At 44.3% G+C, this 24,267-nt stretch overlaps 1 protein-coding gene and 1 long non-coding RNA gene across 2 annotated transcripts in view; one reads left to right on the forward strand and one right to left on the reverse strand.

Moving 5' to 3' along the window:
- LOC308581300 overlaps positions 1 to 23,211 on the reverse strand; it is a 69,767-nt gene extending 46,556 nt beyond the window's left edge. Inside the window, exon 1 of the long non-coding RNA XR_014004946.1 lies at positions 22,746 to 23,211. This is a non-coding gene — a long non-coding RNA (uncharacterized lncRNA). The remainder of the gene's footprint in view (positions 1 to 22,745) is intronic.
- Positions 1 to 24,267, forward strand: part of LOC308580663 (uncharacterized protein) — a 54,147-nt gene extending 29,880 nt beyond the window's left edge. The window contains exon 2 of the mRNA XM_081182642.1: positions 23,289 to 24,267. The gene's annotated coding sequence lies outside the window, so the exon portion shown is untranslated. The remainder of the gene's footprint in view (positions 1 to 23,288) is intronic.

The raw sequence follows: 24,267 nt of genomic DNA on the forward strand, positions 1-24,267 counted from the left end.
TGGATTAATCCATTCCAGACTTTTAAAAACAACCCCTAAAACAGCAATTTAACATGAATTTTACTATCTAACAAGACCATTGATCCATAAAATGAAAGCAATAATCAATGTTCTGTACCATAAAATAACTAAGACAGTATTGTAGATGATAAAAATTAAAATTATTTTCTTTTCGTACCTACATTGATGATAGTCGTTGTTTGAATGGGGAGCTTTTATCCCTTTCCACAGTCAAGCAATCAATCAATAAATCAATCATAAAACAAAAAACAAGCTTCAGTCAAAAATGAAAAAGCCACAAAAACAAAAACACAAAAATAGGAAAAAACTATAGCACCAAATGTCACCTCAGAACACTGCAACCAGAAACGGCTTGAATATTGATGGGGGGGGGGAGCATAAATTAGTTGTGCAAGGGCACAAATGGGATGAAAAAAGCCTTGATTACGATGGAGACGACTTAAATTAGCTGCTCAAGGGTAAAACGGAATGAAAAAAAGCATTAATTAGGGTGGGGGGCACTTAAATATGCTGCAAAATATAGCAAAAGATACCCACTTGTTCTGTACATTTCCAGCAGATATTTGAACTTACTCTATACGTTTTAGATAACTTACTAGGAGTCAAATACCACCAGCATTCTTTACATTTCCTGCAGGGAGGTGGGACCAATTCGGATGGTCCGCCCCTGCCACTTAATGGATCCAAATGGTTTCCAGAGAGTGGTAGGGGATGCTTTATCCCATGTTGATGGCCTTTCAGCCAATTCCCTGGTGGCCCGCTGGAATGTGGAGTTAACCAGGGCTATTGACTGTTTGGCTCCGAAGCGCCCTCTCCGATTGCATGGTTTTCCACGGATCTGAGGGCAATGAAATAATCATTGAGACGGCTAGAGCGCCGGTGGCGAATAACTCATTCCGAATCTGACTGGACACAGGTTAGAGCTCAACGTCAAGCCTACCAAGTGTAATAATAATAATAATAATAATAATAATAATAATAATTTATTTATTTATTTATTTATTTATACCCCGCCCTCCCCAGCCAAGGCTGGGCTCAGAGCGGCTTACAAGCAATAATAAAAACGATGAATGATTACAACTTAAAAACAAAAATAAAATACAACATTAAAATAATGGAACATTAAAATATTAAAATGTAGCCTCATTGCAGGAGGAGAAGGAAAAGAAAAAAGAAAGAGAGGGAGGGAGGGAATCAAATTGTCTCCAAGCCAAAGGCCAGGTGGAACAACTCTGTCTTACAGGCCCTGTGAAAAGAAATCAGATCCTGCAGGGCCCTGGTTTCGTGAGGCAGAGCCAGGCCAGAGCCAGAGTTGAAAAGGCCCAATCTAACTTCCTTAGGGCCTGGGACCACTAGGGTGTTGTTATTTATGGACCTTGACGCTCTCCGTGGGGTATACCAGGAGAGGCGGTCCCGTAGGTACGAGGGTCCTAGGCGTGAAGGGCTTTAAAGGTCAAAAGCAGCACCTTAAATCTGACCCTGTACTCCACCGGGAGCCAGTGCAGCTTGAAAAGCACTGGGTGAATATGCTCCCATGGCAAAGACCCCGTGAGGAGCCTCGCTGCAGCATTCTGTACCCGCTGGAGTTTCTGGGACAGTTTCAAGGGCAGCCCCGCGTAGAGCGAATTACAGTAGTCAAGCCTGGAGATGACCGTCGCATGGATCACTGTGGCCAGGTCAGGGTGGGAAAGGTCAGGGACCAACTGCTTGATGCGGCGAAGGTGGAAAAATGTCGCCTTGGCTGTTGCTGTAACCTGCGCCTCCATGGAGGCGTCAAGGATTATACCCAAACTCTTAACGGAAGGCAATGGCACTAATTGGGCCCCCACAAGAGAAGGGAGTTGGTCCCTCATCCCCATGCCATCCCGACCCAGCCATAGGACCTCTGTCTTCGAAGGATTTAGTTTCAATCGGCTCCCACGAAACCATCCAGCCACAGCTTCCAAGCATCTGGTCAGTGTGTTTGGGGCCGAGTCGGTGTGGCCATCCATCAGCAGATAGAGCTGAGTGTCATCAGCATATTGATGACAGCCCAGCCCAAAGCTCTGGATAATCTGGGCAAGGGGGCGCATAAAGATGTTAAAAAGCATTGGGGAGAGAATTGCGCCCTGCGGCACTCCACACACCATGGAGTGGCGCGATGACATTTCCCTTCCTATTGCCTCCCTCTGTCCCCGACCAGAGATAAAAGAGCACAGCCAGTTATGGGCTATGCCCTGTATCCCCACGTCTGCGAGGTGATGGTCCAGAAGATCATGATCGACCATGTCAAAGGCTGCTGACAAATATAAAAGGCTCAGCTGTCCTGACCCGCCTCGATCCAGTTGTCTACAGATATCATCTGTTAGGGCAACCAGAGCCGTCTCCGTCCCAAAACCAGGACGGAAACCGGACTGAAATGGATCTAATGCCGATGTTTCCTCCAGAAACCTACCAAGCTGTTCAGCAACCGCTCTCTCAATTACCTTACCCAGGTATGGAAGATTTGAAACTGGGCGGTAATTACATAGGTCTAAGGAATCAGTTCCCCTGGGAATGTCCCCGTGTCAAGGGACAAATTGATAATTTCAATCAGGGGGGTCCGCGCAACATCTGGACACTCCCTAATCAGCCAAGACGGGCACGGATCAAGGAGGCAGGTGGTGGGCCTACCAACTTGAAGGAATCTATCCACATCAGTAGGTAGTATCCGATCGAAATGGTCCAACACTGGACCTGAAGTCAGTCGAGGGGCCTCCAGTTCAGTCACTGTATCTAAATTGGCAGGGAGGTCACGGCGGAGCAACAGGACTTTCTCCACAAAAAAGCTCGCGAATGCCTCACAGCTGTGGGTCGAATTTGTGCTTAAATTTGGTTGTCCTCCTAAGGACGTTATTGACCTAATTATTCTAAAAAGTTGTGCCGGGCGAGAGCTAGCGGATGCAATGGAACTGCAAAGTAAGATTTCTTAGCAGCTTTTATAGCCATCTCATAGGCTTTCATAGGCGTCCTATAAGATGTTCTTGAGGCTCTGTCACGAGTCCGTCGCCATACTCGCTCTAGCCGTCTGAGATCCCGCTTCATTTTCCGGAGCTCCTCAGTAAACCAAGGGGCCCGGTTTCGACGGGGTCGCAGAGGGCGCTTAGGCGCGATCTCATCAATGGCTGCCAAGAGCCGGTTATTCCAGTCCTCAACAAGGTCATCTAATGAGTCGCCAGGAGGAGCAGGATTCCGCAAGGCTTGTTGGAATCTATCAGGATCCATCAGTTTTCGCGGACAAGCCCAAATAGGTTCGCCACCCGAGCTGGGGAGGAGCGGGAAGTCAATCTTGGCTTTCAAAGCATAGTGATCAGACCATGGCACTTCCACAGCGGGGAGCATGATCACATCTATGCCAGCCCCAAAGATCAGATCCAGCGTGTGGCCTGCTTGATGAGTGGGGCCCAAAACAAACTGGGAGAGCCCTAGTGTTGCCATGGAAGTCACTAGGTCCAGAGCCTTTGAGGAGGGAGCGGCATCGGCATGGACGTTGAAGTCTCCCAAAACCAGTAGGTTTGGGAACTCCAAGGCCCAGCCCGCCACCACCTCCAGCAGATCTGACAGGGTGGCTGCAGATGTGCTGGGTGGTCGGTACACCAGCCAGACAGCCAAGCTCTCCTTGGTGCCCCACACGAGACCAATACATTCAATGCCGGAGATCGCTGGTGATGGCAGAGCTCTGAAAGAGCAATCCTCCCGGAATAACAACGCTACTCTTCCCACCCGACCCACAGTCCGCGATTGATGGAGGACAGAGAAACCTGGGGGTGTTATCTCATGTAGGGAGACTACTTCGCCTTCCCGTACCCAGGTCTCCGTCACGCAAGCCAGGTCAATCCCCTGCGAGACAAAAAAGTCACACATGGTGGAGGTTTTGTTGCCTATGGACCTGGCATTTCACAGCACCAATGACGGAGGTGTGTAATCCTTGCTCTCCCTACCCTTATCCCTTGGGATGGGGCGTAGATTGGAAGGGGTTCGAGGATCACTGCATCTCGAAACCCTTCGCCGATAGAGATATCTAGCCCCACCGCCATTCCTCCCTAGCCCTTCAATTGTGGAAATCCCAGATCCCATACTAGCCTCCCCAATAGATGGGTAACATCCCCTCAATAACAAGTCATCCTTGGGCTAGGACTCCTGGGTCAAAATGGTATGGGAAAGAGGTGGAGGTCTGATAGGGTAAGTATCCCTAGAAGATAAAACCCAACCAACCGCACCCCAAGCGGGGGGGGGGGGACAGTCCCATGGTGTTTCATTAACTGTCAATCCCCCTCTCCCTCCTGGGTTAATTGGAGGATCATAGAATCATAGAATCATAGAATCATAGAGTTGGAAGAGACCACAAGGGCCATTGAGTCCAACCCCCTGCCAAGCAGGAAACACCATCAGAGCACTCCTGACATATGGTTGTCAAGCCTCTGCTTAAAGACCTCCAAAGAAGGAGACTCCACCACACTCCTTGGCAGCAAATTCCACTGCCGAACAGCTCTTACTGTCAGGAAGTTCTTCCTAATGTTTAGGTGGAATCTTCTTTCTTGTAGTTTGGATCCATTGCTCCGTGTCCGCTTCTCTGGAGCAGCAGAAAACAACCTTCCTCCCTCCTCTATGTGACATCCTTTTATATATTTGAACATGGCTATCATATCACCCCTTAACCTCCTCTTCTCCAGGCTAAACATGCCCAGCTCCCTTAGCAGTTCCTCATAAGGCATCGTTTCCAGGCCTTTGACCATTTTGGTTGCCCTCCTCTGGACACGTTCCAGTTTGTCAGTGTCCTTCTTGAATTGTGGTGCCCAGAACTGGACACAGTACTCCAGGTGAGGTCTGACCAGAGCAGAATACAGTGGCACTATTACTTCCCTTGATCTAGATGCTATGCTCCTATTGATGCAGACCAGAATTGCATTGGCTTTTTTAGCTGCCGCGTCACACTGTTGGCTCATGTCAAGTTTGTGGTCAACCAAGACTCCTAGATCCTTTTCACATGTACTGCTCTCAAGCCAGGTGTCACCCATCTTGTATTTGTGCCTCTCATTTTTTTTGCCCAAGTGCAATACTTTACATTTCTCCCTGTTAAAATTCATCTTGTTTGTTTTGGCCCAGTTCTCTAATCTGTCAAGGTCGTTTTGAAGTGTGATCCTGTCCTCTGGGGTGTTAGCCACCCCTCCCAGTTTGGTGTCATCTGCAAATTTGATCAGGATGCCCTTGAGTCCATCATCCAAGTCGTTGATAAAGATGTTGAATAAGACCGGGCCCAAGACAGAACCCTGTGGCACCCCACTAGTCACTCTTCTCCAGGATGAAGAGGAACCATTGATGAGCACCCTTTGGGTTCGGTCAGTCAGCCAGTTACAAATCCACTGAGTGGTAGCATAGTCAAGACCGCATTTTACCAGCTTCTTTACAAGAATATCATGGGGCACCTTGTCAAATGCCTTGCTGAAATCAAGGTAGGCTACATCCACTGCGTTCCCTTCATCTACCAGGCTTGTAATTCTGTCAAAAAACGAGATCAGGTTAGTCTGACATGACTTATTTTTCAGAAATCCATGCTGACTATTGGTGATCACAGCATTCCTTTCTAGGTGCGCACAGACTGTTTGCTTAATGATCTGCTCCAGAATCTTCCCTGGTATTGATGTCAGACTGACTGGGCGGTAATTATTTAGGTCCTCTCTTTCCCCCTTTTTGAAAATAGGGACAACATTTGCCCTCCTCCAGTCTGCTGGGACTTCGCCTGTTCTCCAGGAATTCTCAAAGATGACTGCCAGTGGTTCTGAGATCACATCTGCCAGTTCTTTTAATACTCTTGGATGCAGTTCATCTGGCCCTGGAGACTTGAATACATCTAAACTGGCCAAGTATTCTTGTACTATCTCCTTAGTTATTCTGGGCTGTGTTTCCTTTGCTGAATCATTTGCTCCAAATTCTTCAGGTCGGGCATTGTTTTCCTTATCGGAGAAGACTGAGGCAAAGAAGGCATTGAGGAGTTCAGCCCTTTCTGTGTCCCCTGTTTGCATTTCGCCATCTTCTCCTCTGAGTGACCCCACTGTTTCTTTGTTCTTCCTTTTGCTACGAACATACCCATAGAAGCCTTTTTTGTTGCTTTTAACCTCTCTAGCAAGCCTGAGTTCATTCTGTGCTTTAGCTCTTCTGACTTTGTGTCTACATGTGCTGGCTATTTGTTTGAATTCCTCTTTGGTGGTTTCCCCCCTTTTCCATTTTTTGTACACATCCTTTTTTAATCTTAACTCAGTTAAAAGTTCTTTAGATAGCCACCCTGGCTTCTTTAGGCACCTTCCATGTTTCCGTCTCATTGGTATTGCCTGAAGTTGTGCTTTTACTATCTCCCTCTTAACAAACTCCCAGCCATCATGAACTCCCTTTCCTTTTAGTATTACTGTCCATGGGATCTCACCCAGCACTTCCCTAAGTTTTATGAAGTCGGCTTTCTTAAAGTCAAGAAATTGAGTCCTAGTATGCTTGGCTGCTCCTTTCCGCTGTATAGTAAACTTCAGAAGAGCATGATCACTCGCGCCTAATGATCCTTCCACTTCTACCCCACTAATCAGGTCATCAACATTGGTTAGGACCAGATCTAAAATGGCTGTTCCTCTTGTTGCTTCTCCCACTTTCTGAACAATGAAGTTGTCTGCAAGGCCAGTGAGGAATCTGTTTGACCTTATGCTCTTGGCTGAGTTTGACATCCAACAAATGTCCGGGTAATTGAAGTCCCCCATTACTACTATCTCCCTTCCTTTTGCATACTTGGCCATCTGTTCCAGGAAGGCATCATCTATGTCCTCCGTTTGGCTTGGGGATCTATAGCAAACTCCCACAATGAGGTCTCTGTTATTCTTCTCTCCCTTAATTTTGACCCAAATGCTCTCACTTTGGCTTTGAGGTTCTAAATCTTGGATCTCTTCACAGGTATACACATCCCTGACATATAACGCCACTCCTCCTCCTTTCTTGTCTGGTCTGTTTCTCTGAAATAGATTGTATCCCCCCATTATTACATTCCAATCGTGGGACTTATCCCACCAGGTTTCAGTGATGCCTATTATGTCATATTTAGTTTGCTGTACCAAGAGCTCAAGCTCATCTTGTTTATTTCCCATGCTTTGCGCATTAGTGTACAGACATTGAAGTCCATTAATCATTCCCCCATGTCTCTTATTTAAGGATTTTTTCCTCCCAACACTAGGTCTGTGTGCTGTTTGCTCCATTTGGTCTATGACATTTGGATGATCATCTTCATCAGTTGATAGACTCCTACCTTCAGGAGCACTGTCTCCCTCCCCCACATTAGTCAGTTTAAAGCCCTCCTGATGAGGTTTCTGAGATTTTTGGCAAAAACGTTCCTCCCAACCGTTGTGAGGTGCAGCCCATCGCTTGCCAGAAGTCCATCTTCAAGAAACTGCAGTCCGTGATCTAAGAATCCAAACCGTTCCTGTTTACACCATTTGCGAAGCCAGCTGTTCACTTCCACTATTTTTCCTTCTCTCCCTGGGCCACGTCGTTCAACTGGGAGGACAGATGAGATGACAATTTGTGCATTTAATTGCTTCAATTTCCTGCCCAGAGCCTCGTAGTCTCTTTTGATCTTCTGGAGGCTATTGCTTGCAGTGTCATTGGTTCCCACATGAACCAAGAGGAAGGGGTATTTGTCAGTGGGTTTTATGATTCCTTGCAGACGTTCAGTTACATCTTGGATCTTAGCCCCGGGGAGACAGCACACTTCCCGAGACATCTTGTCAGGCCCACAGATCACTGCTTCTGTTCCCCTCAGTAGGGAATCCCCTATCACCACTACACGCCTCCTCTTAGGTTTGGTCAGGGTTCTTCCATGAGCTGTCCGTTCCAAGGTTGCCTGCACATTCCCTGAGGACTGACTTTGCTGCTCGTCTTCATTTACCTGATCGACCGAAATGAGGGAGACATCCTCAAATGGAGTCTGCTCTTCGTCTTCCAGGCTAGGGGAGAGGACCTCGAAGCGATTGTGTATTTCTAAACAATCAGAACGAACTCGGGGCCTCCTACTTCTCTGAGTCACGTTTCTCCATATATCTGGCTCCTGTGTTGGTGAACTAGCCTCCTTCTCAGGGGAGTCCCCTGTCTCCTCCTCTATGGAGACGGTGTGGTCTGATGCTTCCAAGAAGAGCTCCAGCTCTCTAATTCTTTGGAGCGTAGCTACACGTTCCTCCAGTTGCTGGACTTTGTCTTTTAAGAGGGCAATCAACATGCAATTGCTGCAGGTAAAGCTGCCTGCAACCTTTGGCAAGATGGCAAACATTGCGCAGGAACCGCAGGCGACAGCAGCTGTTCCCTCCCCCTCCATCTTGAGAATGTGCCATTGGGGGTGGCTGCAGCGGTCCTCCTTCATAAAAAGCGTGAAGACAGGACAAATAATTTCCCCCACAAAAAACCTAGGTCTCCCCCAACAAACGTTTGAAACTAGCTCCCCTAAATCTAAAAGATGGATCAAACTGCTAATCAGCCACAAAGAAACACAAACACACAAGAGAAAACCCTTTTTTGCTCCTTCTTCAACTGCTTTCGTGCTAGCTCTGATGTTGGTTTGTTGGTTCTATCTGTGGCTGTGGAAGTATTAATGAGGTATGTGTTATAAAATGTGGATCACTGGCCAACAAAGAGCCAGATTCGAATTCGGAAGATCTGTCCATCCTGTCTCGCCAGGAGTACAGTAGAGTAGGCTGATCATTCTGATAAGTTTTTGGAACATTAAGCAAAGGTCCAGATGTAGAGTTGGTGCTGGATATCTCCAGATTGTCAGCAACATAGAGTTCTTTGGTGTTGTTGCCATAGAAATGTCGGAGGCGCCAAATTCCTCATCTAATTTGGTGTCGTTTGAAAAGGGAACAGGGAGTTGCACTGATGTCTTTCTATGGAATAAAGAGCTGTTGGACGTCTTTAAATATCGTGCTCTAGGCTCTACTGTCCTTATATTTTGGGTAGAAATCTCAGTCTTTATACTCATTAGCCTCTTCTTGAGGTCTTGTAATTCTAGGCTTACAGAGTTCTTTTCTTCCTTCGGGCAATTAGTATTTCTAGTGTTGAGCTTGGTTTCCTTTATCCGCATTAGCTTTGACTCTATGCAAGGGACCAATTGCCTCCTATTTTTGTCCTTAAATACCCTCACTGGGCGGAGAGAATGGAACCACCATAGGGTCCATGAGTCGAGATGGGAGGGTTGATGACCTAAAGGCTCATGGTGTTTCTCAAGGTAGGCAGGAAGTGGAAATTTTCTAGATCTACATTTCGGTAATGGTAATTCAGGAGCTGAGACAAGGACATAGTAATTTGTCTGCGGTTCATCCACCTATGAGTATATCGGTGAATCTCAAGCATTATCTGGTTCGTTTGCAAGACTTGACAGGACCTCATTTCATCCATAGTTTGAGTTGGTGAGTTGTTAACAGAGTCATTTCTAATCATCCTTAGACTTTCTTCGCCGCCTCTATTGCATCTGCAGAAAACAGCAGCAGGAGACTTTTTCAGGTGGTTCACAATTTAGCGGAACCACCTGCAACATCGGGGCCCAGTACGGGCCACATGATCTCCTGCAATGATTTTGCAAAGTTTTTTGCAGATAAAATCACTCAGATTCGGGAAGAAGTAGACTCCACTGTGGGAGCAGGGCCAGGGCGGGAGAGTGCTAGAGTCCTGTCTAGTCAAGTTGTGTGGGATCAATTCCAGTCTGTTACCTCTGAGGATGTGGATAGGCTGCTTGGACGAGTGAAGCCAACCACCTGTCTCCTGGATCCTTGCCAATCCTGGCTTATAAAAGCTAGCCGGGAAGGACTGGGCGATGGGCTTTGTGGGGTGGTGAATGCTTCCCTCCGTGAGGGAGCCTTCCCAGACCCGCTGAAAGAGGCGGTTATTAAACCGCTTCTTAAAAAACCATCTTTAGATGCGGCCACGATGGCCAATTATCGCCCAGTCTCAAATCTTCCATTCTTGGGCAAGGTGATTGAGCTAGTGGTTGCTGAACAACTCCAGGCATGCCTGGAAGAAGCGGACCATTTGGATCCCTTCCAGTCGGGATTCAGGCCTCATCATGGGACTGAAACTGCCTTGGTCGCACTGGTTGATGATCTCCGGCGGGCTAGCGACAAAAGTGAGAGCTGTTGCCTAGTTCTGCTGGATCTCTCAGCGGCGTTTGATACCATCGACCATAACATCTTTCTCGACCGTCTTGAGGGGCAGGGAACTGGGGGCATTGTCATACAGTGGTTCCGCTCCTTCCTCCTGGGCCGTGTTCAGAAAGTGGCGGTGGGGGATGAGTGTTCAGACCCCTGGGCACTCACTTGTGGGGTGCCTCAGGGTTCTGTCCTCTCCCCCATGCTTTTCAACATTTACATGCAGCCACTGGGAGAGATTATCAGGAGGTTTGGGCTGGGTGTTCATCAGTATGCGGATGATACCCAGCTCTACCTTTCTTTTAAATCAGAACCAGGGAAGGCGGTGAAGGTCCTGTGTGAGTGTCTGGAGGCGGTTAGAGGATGGATGGCGGCTAACAGATCGAGGTTGAATCCTGACAAGACAGAAGTACTGTTTTGGGGGGACAGTAGGCGAGGAGGTGTGGAGGATTCCCTGGTCCTAAATGGGGTAACTGTGCCCCTGAAGGACCAGGTGCGCAGCCTGGGAGTCATTTTGGACTCACAGCTGTCCATGGAGGCACAGGTCAAATCTGTATCCAGGGCAGCTGTTTACCAGCTCCATCTGGTACGTAGGCTGAGACCCTATCTGCCTGCAGACTGCCTCGCCAGAGTGCTGCATGCTCTGGTTATTTCCCACTTGGACTACTGCAATGCGCTCTACGTGGGGCTACCTTTGAAGTTGACCCGGAAACTACAACTAATCCAGAACGCGGCAGCTAGACTGGTGACTGGGAGCGGCCGCCGAGACCATATAACACCGGTCTTGAAAGACCTACATTGGCTCCCAGTACATTTCTGAGCACAATTCAAAGTGTTGGTGCTGACCTTTAAAGCCCTAAACGGCCTCAGTCCAGTATATCTGAAGGAGCGTCTCCGCCCCCATCTTTCTGCCTGGACACTGAGGTCCAGCTCCGAGGGCCTTCTAGCGGTTCCCTCGCTGCGAGAGGCCAAGTTACAGGGAACCAGGCAGAGGGCCTTCTCGGTAGTGGCGCCCGCCCTGTGGAACACCCTCCCATCAGATGTCAAAGCGATAAACAACTACCTGACATTCAGAAGACATCTGAAGGCATCCCTGTTCAGGGAAGTTTTTAATATGTGACATTTTAGTGTATTTTTCATCTTTGTTGGAAGCCGCCCAGAGTGGCTGGGGAAACCCAGCCAGATGGGCGGGGTTACAAATAATACATTATTATTATTATTATTATTATTATTATTATTATTATTATTATTATTATTAGATATTTGAACTTACTAGGAGTCAAATACCATCAGTACATCATTTTCATGTAGTTTTCTTTCAATGAACAGCAAGCTGTGAATTTCAGATTTGTTTTCCAAAGCCTCTCCCAATCTGCCATTTGTATGTCCCTTTCCCATTTAGTCATAACTGATTTGACCTGTTCATCCTTTGTATACCGTTCTAGGAGCAAGTTACACATTTTAGAGAGATCTCTTTATGTTACTTCCTAAGAGTTCTTTTTGAAATTGTGATGTCTCATAATTAAACCTTTCTTTTTGTCTATCTTTAAGATATCATTTAGTTGATGGTACTGTAACCAGTCAGTTACAGCTTTCCTTATCTCTTCAAAATCTTTTAATTTCAGTTGGTTTTCAACTTCAGTTAACAGCTCTGTATAAGTCAGCCGATTACTTCTCATATTCAGTTTTTTTCAGAGATATTGCTTCCAAGGGAGAAAGCCACCATGGTGTTTTTTACTCAAGCAAATTTTTATACTTCTCCCATACCCTAAAAATTGATTTTCTTACTATATGATTCTGAAAAGCTCTATGCACCTTGGCCTTTTCCTACCATAAATATGCATGCTATCCATTATTTGTGTCCTTCCAGATCTGAAATACAGTATCTGTGTTTTCCAATGTAATCCATTCCCGGTTCTAGCAGATACAGGATGTTTCATATTAAAGTTTCAAACCCGGCAGGGCAAAACCTCCTCTCTCTCTTACATCTGTTAATAATTTATTTTTAATTCTTGATTTTGTCCCTTGGATAGCTTCAAAAAGAGGATTAGACTGATGTCTGTGCTCTGCCCTCACGGTCCTAGGCAATTATGCTTCTTGATACTAGTTCCTGGAAAGCACAGGAAGGCAGAGGGTGCTTGTACTCAAATCCTGCTTGCTGGATTCCCACAGGCATCTGGCCACTGTGAGAACAGGATGCTGGACTAGGTGGGCTTTTGCCCAATCGAGCAGGCTCTTCTTATGTTCTGATACAGGCATCCCCAATCTTGGCCCTCCAGATGTTTTGGGGCTACAACGTTCATCATCCCTAGCTAATAGGAACAGTGGTCAGGGCTGATGGGATTTGTAGGCCCAAAACATCTGGAGGGCCAAGTTTGGGGGTGCCTGTTCTAAGATTGCAATATTCTTACAGTTAAATGTGGCAAAGTAACACAAAAGTTTGACTTCTTAGTCATAGGAGAGACTGCTATTTGAGCCTGTGATCATTTCCTCCCTGGAAAAAGAGAAATACTGTGGTACCTCAGGTTACATACGCTTCAGGTTACATACACTTCAGGTTACAGACTCTGCTCACCCAGAAATAGTGCTTCAGGTTAAGAACTTTGCTTCAGGATGAGAACAGAAATAGTGCTCTGGTGGCGCAGCAGCAGCAGGAGGCCCCATTAGCTAAAGTGCTGCTTCAGGTTAAAAACAGTTTCAGGTTAAGAACGGACCTCCGGAATGAATTAAGTACTTAACCCGAGGTACCACTGTACAGAGATGTGTCTAAGAAGCCAGTTCCACCATAAATTATAAAATAATGCAGCTTATTAAGTGTGAATGGAGTGATCATGTGTTTTTCTTGCCATTATCTCACATGCATTCCTAAAGTATGGAACATAAGAAAGGACAGTGGAGAAAGGAGACAGTGTTAAAATAAGAGAAGGGGCATACTGGGACTGACATGTGTTCAGTTCCTTTCTTGGCTTTATTGTAAGTCTTAACAGGATTCTCTTCCCCCTCCCCCCTCCTAAACAGGTGAGGAAGATGATGGCCAGAATTCTATGGAACCATCTGTGAATTCATTGGGAAGAACAAAGAAACAGTTTAAATGCATGGAATGTGGGATGTTCTTTAGTCACAGTGGAAGACTGAGGACACATCAACGAATTCACACAGGGGAGAAACCATTTGAATGTATTGAATGTGGAAAGAACTTCAATAATAGTGGAAACCTTAGACAACACCAACAAACTCACACAGGGGAGAAACCATTTGAATGTATTGAATGTGGAAAGAGCTTCAGTGAAAGTGGAGCACTAAGAAAACATCAACAAACTCACACGGGGAAGAAACCATTTAAATGTATTGAATGTGGAAAGAGCTTCAATAATAGTGGAAAACTTAGACAACATCAACAAACTCACACGGGGGAGAAACCATTTGAATGTATTCAATGTGGAAAGTGCTTCAGTCGATATGGAACACTTAGAATACACCAACGAACTCACACGGGGGAGAAACCATTTAAATGTATTGAATGTGGAAAGTGCTTCAGTCGATATGGAACACTTAGAATGCACCAACGAACTCACACAGGGGAGAAACCATTTAAATGTATTGAATGTGGAAAGAGCTTCAATAATAGTGGAAACCTTAGACAACATCAACAAACTCACACGGGGGAGAAACCATTTAAATGTATTGAATGTGGAAAGAGCTTCAGTAGAAGTGAACACCTTAGAATACACCAACGAACTCACACGGGGGAGAAACCATTTAAATGTATTGAATGTGGAAAGAGCTTCAGTGAAAGTGGAGCACTAAGAAAACACCAACGAACTCACACGGGGGAGAAACCATTTAAATGTATTGAATGTGGAAAGAGCTTCAGTCACAATGGACACCTTAGAAGCCATCAACTAACTCACACGGGGGAGAAACCATTTAAATGTACTGAATGTGGAAAGAGCTTCAGGGAAAGTGGAGACCTTAGAAGACACCAACGAACTCACACGGGGCAGAAACCATTTGAATGTATTCAATGTGGAAAGTGCTTCAGTCGATATGGAATACTTAGAATACACCAACTAACTCACACGGGGGAGAAACCATTTAAATGTATTGAATGTGGAAAGAGCTTCAATAATAGTGGAAACCTTAGACGACATCAACAAACTCACACGGGGGAGAAACCATTTGAATGTATTCAATGTGGAAAGTGCTTCAGTCGATATGGAACACTTAGAATACACCAACTAACTCACACGGGGGAGAAACCATTTAAATGTATTGAATGTGGAAAGTGCTTCAGTCGATATGGAACACTTAGAATGCACCAACGAACTCACACAGGGGAGAAACCATTTAAATGTATTGAATGTGGAAAGAGCTTCAATAATAGTGGAAACCTTAGACAACATCAACAAACTCACACGGGGGAGAAACCATTTAAATGTATTGAATGTGGAAAGAGCTTCAGTAGAAGTGAACACCTTAGAATACACCAACGAACTCACACGGGGGAGAAACCATTTAAATGTATTGAATGTGGAAAGAGCTTCAGTGAAAGTGGAGCACTAAGAAAACACCAACGAACTCACACGGGGGAGAAACCATTTAAATGTATTGAATGTGGAAAGAGCTTCAGTCACAATGGACACCTTAGAAGCCATCAACTAACTCACACGGGGGAGAAACCATTTAAATGTACTGAATGTGGAAAGAGCTTCAGGGAAAGTGGAGACCTTAGAAGACACCAACGAACTCACACGGGGCAGAAACCATTTGAATGTATTGAATGTGGAAAGAGCTTCAGTCGAAATGGAACACTTAGAATACACCAACAAACTCACACAGGGGAGACACCATTTAAATGTATTGAATGTGGAAAGAGCTTCAATAATAGTGGAAACCTTAGACGACATCAACAAACTCACACGGGGGAGAAACCATTTGAATGTATTCAATGTGGAAAGTGCTTCAGTCGATATCGAACACTTAGAATACACCAACAAACTCACACAGGGGAGACACCATTTAAATGTATTGAATGTGGAAAGAGCTTCAATAATAGTGGAAACCTTAGACAACATCAACAAACTCACACGGGGGAGAAACCATTTAAATGTATTGAATGTGGAAAGAGCTTCAGTAGAAGTGAACACCTTAGAATACACCAACGAACTCACACGGGGGAGAAACCATTTAAATGTATTGAATGTGGAAAGAGCTTCAGTGAAAGTGGAGCACTAAGAAAACACCAACGAACTCACACGGGGGAGAAACCATTTAAATGTATTGAATGTGGAAAGAGCTTCAGTGAAAGTGGACAGCTTAGAAGACACCAACGAACTCACACAGGGGAGAAACCATTTAAATGTATTGAATGTGGACAGAGCTTCAGTGAAATTGGATCACTAAGAAAACATCAACAAACTCACATGGGGGAGAAACCATTCAATTCAATTCAAATCCTTTATTAGGCATAACACACCACACATTGTCAAACAAGCATCATATACAGACTGTATAAAACTGGGAGCAGAACTGGGGAATATTGTTTTCTTTGTTATAGGTGGTTCCGTAGGTCCCAGTTCCTCAGGCGATAGCAATAGCCTTAGTATCCACTCACTGTTGGATAAAGGTTTTGTGGTATAAGTTGCATAGTTAAATTCCCTGGTGACAGGTGTGGCTAGGAGGGTAATAGATTTCCTTATGGATGCTAGTCTTTCAATTAGTACGTCCTGAGCTTCATGTATTTGTTCAATAGTTGCTATGAAGCGGTTTTCCTTCTCTATGCTGGAGCTTTCGTCTGGTATGTGATTTGGGGATAGGGTTTTAGGTCTTTTAGCCAGCTGGTTCGAGGCTTTATCTGCCTCTAATTGAAGCATCTTGAAGTTCTCGTCCATCATAGACATTGTCGGCTTTATTTTTATCTTATCAGTCTTGGTTGTTTCGATGAGAGGGGTGGGAGTACCGGACACTTCGAATAGCCGAGTCACCTGCAATCCAACCCTTTGTATCTTGTCCTTATTGTCTGAGACTAGTTTGGTTGTGTGCCAGTCTCTGAATGTTATCACAACTCTGTTTAGGTCCTTATCTGATGGCAGAAATTTAACATTAATGATGTTTTCTGCTGGGACGAGCCCTCTAACGGCTAATTCAGTTTTCTTGAGAATATAGATTCTCTGTTGTGCTGGGGAAAGGAGATCTTTGTGCATGTGTACAGGTAGGATGATAAGTTTTTGTTTATTTAGAATTAGATTTCTGCTAGAGTGTGTTGTTTTAGGAATAGTTGCTTGCTTAGGGATCGGGTTTTCCCTTGATTTTCCCGCGGTTCCATTCTGGAGCACTAGTTACTCTGTTGAATTATGAAGCCTAGCCTTATGGAGTTCCTCTGTTGGATTGAATAGCCCAGCCTTATGGAGGTTTTTATTTGGGCTTGGGCTTGGGCTTTTATCAAGGGGTGGCAGAACTGGGTTAGCTGGGCTCGTTGGATTTGAATTCTCTAATAGCTTAAATAGTCTTGTGAAGTTCACTTTCTTTGTTCGAGATGGGGGCTTTGTCTTCCTTCCCATTTTTACGTTCTTGGGCTTCTCTTTATTCCTGGGACACTTCCTCTTTAAGAGGGGTTTCTTAGGGTCAGTTAAATTTCCCTTCTGGTTTGCTTTAATCCTAGATGTTTTCCTTTTTTCCACATCATGTCGGGTTTTATTGTCCTTGATGTTGTTATTGTTTGGTGTGCTAGAGAGAACTTTGTATGAATGCAAGTTGTCTATTCTCCTAGTTATTTCAGTCAGGGTGGTAAGTAGGCCCAAGCATTCTGAGAGGAAGTCTTTGATGTGTCCCAGTTCTCTGCCTATCTGCAACTTCTGTTCATTTAACAGATCATTATATAGTCCTGTTAGTATGTAGGGGAGGCATTCCAAGTCCAGATAGTGGGCTCTTGTGTCCTCCAGGTCCTCATTCGTCACAGTGAGAAACCCCATCTTGTCCCCGGGCCTGGGTCTTTGGGAGGGCTCATCTGTCTTAATTACTGGGTTTTCCTCTTGTGGCTCTTGTTCCTGCTCCAGCCCCGGTTGATTCACTAAGGTTTCATCTTCTATGGCAACTTGTTTTATTTCCGTTGCCAGATTGACTCCCACCCCTTCGTCTGTTTCCATAAGCTCCCCGTACCTGGTGCGCTCTATGGACCATTCGTGGGGGTGTCGTTTGTCAGCATTATTTATTTTGTCTGTTTTCGGTTTAAAATATTGTGAGATTTTCACCTGCCTTCCTCTTGTAGAGGGTTCAGCGGCTTTGGTGAGGGGGATTCCCAGCTCTTTATAGCTCTGTCTTGTGAGCACCATTCTCTAGGTTGAAAGCTTCCCTTATTGGGCTCTTTGTTGTAGAAATAAAGGTAGAGTAAAGTTTGGAAAACCGGTATCCAGGCTGTTGGTTCAGGGAGCCTCCCAACCTTTCCCTCTTTAAGCCTTAACTTGGGGCGGGAGGGTATTCCTGGGGGAGTTCTTGGACTTATCGAAGTTAGGCTGAATGGAGTTCAGCGGTTTCCTCTTCTTCTTTGGGTGTATTTCAAATCAATCCGTCGTCCGGGAGCTCCAAGGCTGTAAATCCGTGTGGCAGTATCAGTAAACAGTGCGACGGTAAAACAATAGACTAATTAAAACAAGGCGACAAGCCTGACAACCAATAGTCTTTAAAGTCCTTAAGGTGCAGTTTTGGGGTCTTGAAGAGGCTAAAACTAATAAAAACACTTAGTTGAAGTCGGATGCTCTACTTAGGCTGCTACCTCCGTTGCCATCTTGGACTCCTCTGTGAATGCACCAACGAACTCACACAGGAGAGAAACCATTTAAATGTATAGAATGTGGAAGGAGCTTCAGTCAAAATGGACACCTTAGGAAACATCAACGAACTCACACGGGAGAAGCCATTTAAATGTACTGAATGTGGAAAGAATGTGGAAAGAGCTTCAGTCCATATCGACACCTTATAAGACACCAACTAACACATGGGGAAGAAACCATTTTAATGTATGGCATGTGGAAGGAGCTGCAGCAAAAGTAGAGCACTTAGAATACACCAACTAACTCATACAGGGGAGAAACCATTGGAACGTATTGAATATGGGAAGAGCTTCAACAGGGAGGATAAACTTGCATTACACTGGCGAACTCCCACAGGGGAGAAGCTTAAGTCAATATGGAACCTTAGGAAACATCCGCTAACTCACATAGGGAAAACTAGATTTATGAAACATGGAAGAAGCTTCAGAGGGAGTGGAGACCTTAATATTCATAAGATAATTCACACAGGCGGGAAACCATATAAATGTATGGAGTTTTCCACTGAGGTTTCCCAGATTTCCTGGGAAGTGAAGATGATTGTCAAGTCCCTGGATGTACAGAAAAGAATTTCAATAATAATAATAATATTTTTTATTTGTACCACGTCCATCTGGCTGTATTTCCCCCGCCAATCTTGGTGGCTTTCAACAAAATATTGAAATACAATAGTCCTTCAGATATTAAAAGCTTCCCTAAACAGGACAGCCTTCAGATGTCTTTTAAAGTCTGGTGGCTGTTTTTTCCTTTGACATCTGGTGGGAAGGTATTCCACAGGGAGGGCACCACTACCGAAAAGGCCCTCTGCCTGGTTCCCTGTAACTTTGCTTCTCACAGTGAGAACTTTGCTCTCTCCTCCCGTCACCAATCTAGCTGCCGCATTCTGGATTAGTTGTTGTTTCTGGATCACCTTCAAAGGTAGCCCCACGTAGAGCACATTGCAGTAGTCCAAGCGGGAGATAACTGGAGCATGCACTACTCTGGGAAGACAGACTGTGGGCAGATAGGGTCTCAGCCTGCCTACCAGATGGAGCTGGTAAACAGCTGCCCTGGACACAGAATTGACCTGTGCCTCCATGGACAGCTATGAGTCCAAAATGACTCCCAGTCTGCGCACCTGGTCCTTCAGGGGCACAGTTACCCCATTCAGGACCAGGGAGTCTTCCACACCTGCCTGCCTCCTGTCCCCCCAAAACAGGACATCTACCTTGTCAGCATTCAACTTTAATATGTTAGCCGCCATCCATCCTCCAACCGCCTCCAGACACTCACACGGGACTTCCACCATCTTCACTGGTCCTGATTTGAAAGAGAGGTTGAGCTGGGTATCCGCATACTGGTGAACACCCAGCCCAAACCCCCTGATCTCTCCCAGCGGCTTCATATAGATGTTGAAAAGCATGGGGAGAGGACAGAACCCTGAGGCACCCCACAAGTGAGAGCTCAGGGGTCTGAACACTCAACCCCCAACACGACTTTCTGAACACGCCCCAGTGTATAACAGTGCATCTAGCTCCCAGCCCCTCTAGTGGGTCCAGAAGGATGTTATGGCTGATGGTGTCAAAAGCCTCTGAAAGATCCAGCAGAACTAGGAAACAGCTCTCACCTTTGTCCCTAGCCCGGCGGAGATCATTGACCAGCGTGCCCAGGTCTGTTTCAGTCGCATGATGAGGCCTGAATCCCAACTGGAAGGGATCCAAATGGTCCACATCTTCCAGGCTTCAGTAACCACCCACTCAATCACCTTGCCAAAGAATGGAAGATTTGAGACTGGGCGATAGTTGGCCGTATTGGCTGGGTCTAAAGATTATTATTTTTTTAAGAAGCAGTTTAATACAGTGGTGCCTCGGTGCCCAGAAATATTATCTCGGGTTAAGAACTTTGCTTCAGGATGAGAACAGAAATCGTGCAGCGGCAGCAGGATGCCCGATTAACTAAAGTTGTGCTTCAGGTTAAGAACAGTTTCACATTAAGAACAGACCTCCAGAACGAACTAAGTTCTTAACCAGAGGTACCACTGTAACTGCCTCTTTCAGTGTGTCTGGGAAGGCTCCCTCACAGAGAGAAGCATTCACCACCCCACGGAGCCCATCACCCAGCCCTTCCCAGCTAGCTTTTATGAGCCAAGATGGGCAAGGATCAAGGAGACAGGTGGTTGGTTTCACTCATCCAAGCAGCCTGTCCACATCCTTGGACAGATTGGAATTGATCCCACACAACTTTACTAGACAGGACTCTAGCACTCACCAGCCCCCGCCCTGCTCCCACGGGGGAGTCTACCTCTCTGAATCTGAGTGACTTTATCTGCAAAAAAGCTTTGCAAAATCATTGCAGGAGATCATGTGGCCCGTACCGGACTCCATTGGAGAGATGGTTCCATTAAATTGCTAACCACCTGAATGAGTCTCCTGCTGCTGTTTTCTGCAGATGCAATAGAGGGGGTGAAGAAGGTTTTCTTCACCTTCGCTATCGCCATTTGGTAGGCTCAACGTTGAGCTCTAACCAGTGTCTGGTCAGATTCAGAATGAGGTTTCTGCCACTGGTGCTCTGGCTGTCTCGTTGCCCTCAGATCCATGGAAAACCACGGGGTTGTCCGGGCTCCATGCAGTCGGAGAGGGCGCTTCAGAACCAGACAGGCAATAGCCCTGGTTAACTCCACATTCCAACGGGCCACCAGGGAATCAGCTGAAAGGCCATCAACATGGGATAAAACATCACCTACCACTCTCTGGAAACCATTTGGATCCATTAAGTGGCAGGGGCGGACCATCCAAATCGAACCCACGTCCCTGCAGAGGGGAAGGGTTGTGGAGAAGTCCAGTTGCACCAGGAAGTGATCTGACCATGGCACTTCTTTAGATTTGCTTTTACTTAGTGTCAGATCACCAACAGGTGAACACCAGGTCTAAGTCATGTCGGCGGCTATGAGTTGGGCCAAAGTTACTCAGGGACAGCCCCAAGGAGGCCATGCTTTCCACAAAGTCCCAATCGGCCCCTTGTAAGGTTGTGTCGGTGTGAATGTTATGATTCCACAGGACAACCAAACTAGGTGTCTCCAGGAGAACATCTGCCACAACCTGAAGCAGTTCGGGCAGGGAATCCTTGGTGCAGCGGGGAGATCAGTACAAAGGAATCCTGTTACTGCCCCTATTGTTCAACTTCAAGAATATGCACTCGGAGAACTGGGTCTTCCCAATAGGACACCTGCTGCAAATTAATGACTTCCTACAAATCACTGCAAACCACCACCCCCTCCCTGCCCACATGACTTGGGTTGCTGTGCGTAAGAGAAACCTGGTGGACAAGCAGTGGCAAGGACAGGTCCATTGCTGCATACAAAAATTTTCTTTTGGGATGTCTGTTGTTAATAGGCCCAAAAAAACATTTCTGGTTTTTTGGGGAAAGTATGTCGTAACAATTTATTTAATTCTTCATTAACGGTATCCCAAATTTATTTAATTTTAGGGCACCTCCACCACATATGGGAGAAATTCCCTTCTTTAAGTTTGCACCTCCAACACTTTCCACGGGTGTTTTGGTACATTTTAGCCAATTTCAAGGGTTTAAGATACCATCTGTACATCATTTTTTTTTTAAAAAAAAAATATTTTATTGTATAGCATGCTGTAAATCTTATGTCTCTTTTCCGTAAGTTTTTCCATTTTTCTAAATCAATTGTATGACCGAAATTTTGTGCCCATTTGACCATGACATCTTTAATCCCTTTGTCTTTTAAGTGCCAATTTAATAATAGTTTATACATTTTGGATAAATAAAATTTGGATAAATTTTTATCATCATTTATAATCAATTCCTTGTCTTTTTCAAATAATTTTGTATCAAATCCATTTACTTTCTTGTCTTCCTCAAAAATTGCATTTAATTGATGGTTTTGAAACCAGCCTACTCCTGTATGTCTTATTGTTTCATTTTTTTTTCATTTGTAATCTATTATTTACTTCCTCTAAAAGATCTTTATACATCAACCAATTTGAATCCATATTTTTCTTTTTACTGCCTCTGCCTCCATTGGTGACAACCACCATGTGGTTTTTGGTTCTAATAATTTTTTGTTCCTTTCCCAAACTTTATATAAGGCTTTCCTAACAATGTGATTTAACAATCCATTGTGGATTTTTGTTTTCTTATAATCCAGGTAGCTGTGCCACCCCACTATATTATCCCAGCGCTCAATATCCAATGATTTAGTATTCTTCAATATCATCCATTCCTTAAGCCAGACCAAGCAGGCAGCTTCGTAGTAGATCCTAAAATCTGGCATTCAAAACCCTTCTTTGTTTTTGGTTTCTGTTAATAATTTAAATTTAATTCTGGTTTTTTTGCCCTACCAAATGTATTTTGCCAAATACCTGTGCCATTCCTTAAAACAATTTAAGCCATTAAGAACCAGAATTGATTGAAAAGGGAACAGCATTTTTGGTAAAACTACCATCTTGATTGTAGAAATTTTACCCACGTGAGTTTTAATATACTCCAGATTTCTAAGTGTTTCCTAATTTTGTTCCATACCTTAATATAAATGTCTTTCTATAAATGAATGTTTTTCATGGTTATACAAATTCCTAAATACTTTGCTCTGTTAGTAATTTTAAGTCCTGTTTCTATTTCTAACTTTACTTTTTCTTGTGTATCTATTTTTTTACAGAGTTTTGTTTTTTCTTTATTAATTTTGAATCGTGATAATTGTCCATACGCCTTTCTTTTTCCTTTCCTTCCCATTTATTATAATAATTTTTATTGATTTTCTTTCTTACAACAAATATCCATCACCATCACTAAATCTTCCTATATCTCATCATAGTCTTTCAATTTTAACTTTCCTTCTTGTTCTATTAGTAATTCTCTGTATGTTGGCCATATTCCTTTCATTGTTGACATGTTAAGTGATAGTGCTTCAATGGGTGATAGCCATCACGGAGTTTGGGGTTCCAATAATTCTTTGTATTTTCCCCATACCTTTATTAAAAACTTATTATAGTATTGTGGAGTCCTTTGTGTACTTTTGTTTTCCCATACCACAAATATGCATGCCAACCAAATATTCTGTCATGTCCTTCCAGTTCTATTGCCTCTTCTTTCTCCAATTTAATCCAATCCCAAATCCGAGTAAGACAAGCTGCTTCATAGTAAATTTTGAGATCTGGAAGGGAAAAGCCTCCCCTTTCTTCTAAGTCTGAGTTTTGTATTTTATTCTTGGCCTTGTTTTTTTCAATATTACTACAATACTCCAGAGCAGCCTTTTTCAACCTGTGGGCCCCCAGATGTTGCTGAACTACAACTCCAAGAGCTCAGGGATGATGGGAGTTGTAGTCCAACAACATCTGGGGACCCACAGGTTGAGAACCGCTGCTCTAAAGGGTTTTTTGTTGTAAATATTAGATTGTCTGAAAAGGCTCTGACCTTATAGGCCCTTTGTCCAACTTTAATTCCTTCTATTCTAGGGTCTTCTCTTACTGCTTTCAAATATACTTCCAAAAGTGTGATAAAGAGGAGAGGAGAAAGAGGGCAGCCCTGTCTTGTTACCTTAGAGATATTAAAAGCTTCTGATGTTTCACCATTTATAATTAGTCTGACCTTTTGGGAATTATAAATTGCTTTTATACCACTACATATTTTCTCACCCAAACTCATCATTTCCAAAGTTTTTTGCATGAATGCCCCCGAAACATGATCCAATGCTTTCTCCGCATCCACCAAGATCAGGGCTGCCTTTTTATCTGCTCTCATTTCTAGGTATTCTATTGTATCTACTACCAATCTTACATTGCTGTAAATTTGTCCTCTGCGTAGGAAGCCTGACTGATCTTTCTTTATTAATCTTGCCAGGATCTTTTTCAATTTATTGACTAATTTTTTTGCAAATAATTTATAATCTGAATTTAGAAATGAGATTGGTCTATAATTTTTAATTTACTCTAAATTGGATCCATATTTCAGTATCAATGTAATTAGGGCCTCTTGCCATGATTCTGGCACTTGTCCTCCTTCTAAAATTTTGTTCATTATTTTTTTCTAACACCGGTAATATGGTCTCTTCCAATTTGTTGTAATTCATTATAGAAATACCATCTGGACCAGGGACTTTACCATTCTTAGAAGTCACAATTCCTTCTTTTATTTCATTTATGTTAATAGGGGCATTTAAGTATTTCTATTCTTTCTCTTATTTTTGCCAGTCTATTGTTTATTTTTTAAAAATCCTATTTTTTCGTCAA

Source organism: Podarcis bocagei, assembly GCF_964188305.1.
Source record: "Podarcis bocagei genome assembly, chromosome: 2".
Taxonomy (NCBI): Eukaryota; Metazoa; Chordata; class Lepidosauria; order Squamata; family Lacertidae; genus Podarcis; species Podarcis bocagei.